Source organism: Prosopis cineraria, unplaced genomic scaffold, assembly GCF_029017545.1.
Source record: "Prosopis cineraria cultivar Desert tree isolate PC_DT_omini unplaced genomic scaffold, ASM2901754v1 PC11, whole genome shotgun sequence".
Lineage (NCBI taxonomy): Eukaryota > Viridiplantae > Streptophyta > Magnoliopsida > Fabales > Fabaceae > Prosopis > Prosopis cineraria.
The window spans coordinates 33,051,031-33,052,929 of record NW_026555342.1 but is presented as its reverse complement, the minus strand read 5'-3'; the positions used below and the strand labels follow the sequence as shown (position 1 = coordinate 33,052,929).

At 32.8% G+C, this 1,899-nt stretch overlaps 1 long non-coding RNA gene across 1 annotated transcript; it reads left to right on the top strand.

The window, feature by feature from the left end:
* Positions 1–350: 350 nt before the first annotated feature.
* Positions 351–1,159, top strand: LOC129285253 (uncharacterized). Its single transcript, XR_008587134.1, has 3 exons — positions 351–676; positions 752–826; positions 939–1,159. It is a non-coding gene; the product is annotated as an uncharacterized LOC129285253 (long non-coding RNA).
* Positions 1,160–1,899: the final 740 nt, after the last annotated feature.

The following is a 1,899-nucleotide window of genomic DNA, read 5'->3' as shown; positions in this document are numbered from 1 at the left end:
AGCTAATTTGCGTATTTTTATTTTGGAACAAATATGTCAAAAGATAATGGTGATTTAGTGGAGTTATACAAGTTAGAGATTTAACAAGTCATGGGTTCGCATGACCTAGAGTAGAAGTTTTATTTATTTTAATTTTAATTCTTCTTCTGTCTTCATATAATTACCAAAATGCCCCTTAGCCCAAAACAAAAAACAAAAAAAGAGGCCAAAACACGTGTTACTCTTTCCCTTTCCATTTTTCTCCTTTTTCTTCTTCTCTCTATCAGCGGAATGCTCCAGAAATCACAGAGAGAGGGAGTTCTTTGATTTTCTTTCCTTCTCTATCTTCTTCCATCTTCGGCATCGTCAGCATGAGAGGGTGCCAAAGCTTCGTCCATCGCTGCTCTACCAAGCTCATGGTGTTCCTCTTCCTTCCTTGTGTCAGATAATCAACGTCCTCCTTCCTGCGAGTAATGATGTGAATGTTCAGGTCCCTCTTCCCTTTCATTTTTCTTATCATTTGTCACTGCTGAAGACTATTGAAGCTCTGTCGAAGCTCTTCCTCTATTGACATTTAAGACTCTTCTTCCTTCTCTCCATTTGTCTACTACTAATCAACCAACTCTTGGCCTCTTCCTTCTGTTCTGTTCTAGATCAATCATACTCTTGCTCCTTCACTGTTGTTGTGGCTGTATAGGTGAGTTAAGATTGCATATTTCCTGTTGTTCGTGTTGTTGATCATCGATTTGCTCATCTTTTCTTTATGTGACAGTTACTTTCTCTTCCTTCCCTGTACAGACATGAAAGCTTTGTTCCTCTCTATTTGTGAGTTGATGATTTATTTAAGGTGAGAAGCCTTGATCTCTTTTCCTTTCCCTTGATAAATCATGTGCATGAGAATTAATAGTTGGAGTTGTAACTTTCCCCCTTTTATGTTGCTGCTGTCTGTGGCTGTGTAGGCAAGGAGAAATTTAGTTGAGTTGAAATTTTTTTATGGAAAGCATGATGATACTAGGTGTGGGTCTGAACTCTTAAGCTGAATCATTTTCATTTAAATTGGCTGATGTGGAAGAGGATGATTGAAATGAGATTTGGATAGAAGAGCCTACACTTATGATTTAAATGTTAGTTCCCATAAGACATTTGATGAAATGTTCACTGAAGGGAGTTGGTTGATTTTGTATCTCTGGAAATTCATTAAATCTCTTGGGAGACATAATTGACTTGGATATTATTAATTTTTTGTAAATTGAGCTTGGTATTGTGTAAGGATTGGCTTGTGAAGCTATTGGTAAATTATTTAAAATTTTGAGAATCATATGCTTATTGATAATTTACTAGACACGAAATGGAATATTAAAAAGTTTTAATTAAATGGTTGGGAATAATATATCTAAGGTGTTTGATGGGAAGCTTAAGAGAGAATTATATCTCAAGTAAATAAATTGGCATGGCCAAAGCAATATGGAGGAAATTAATGATATAAGTGATGATAATTGGACAAATTTTAAAATATGAATTTTGGTTTTTTTTAAACTTTAAATGGTGGTAGTTGATTGCAATTGAGTTAGAAGTGGAAAGAAATCCTATAATTTATAGGAATTTAATTAATTTTTCATTATTTCATATTCTTATAGGGAGTATGGAAGAAAATGATTTTTATAGGAGTTAAAAGGAGAAACTCTTTGAAAATTGAGAACATTACAGGTAAGTGGATAGCATCCCAACTGATTTTTTTTAATCAAAATTTCCTGTACTAAAATACTACATTTTGCTAGAAATCATTTTAATAGCATTAATGCGATTATTGGATATTTGTTGATTAACTTTATTTTATTTTCAAAATTAGCTTTATCAAATTTAAAATGTTATTTGATCAATTAAATAAGTTTGGACTTTGATTGAGATTTTTTATTTTAT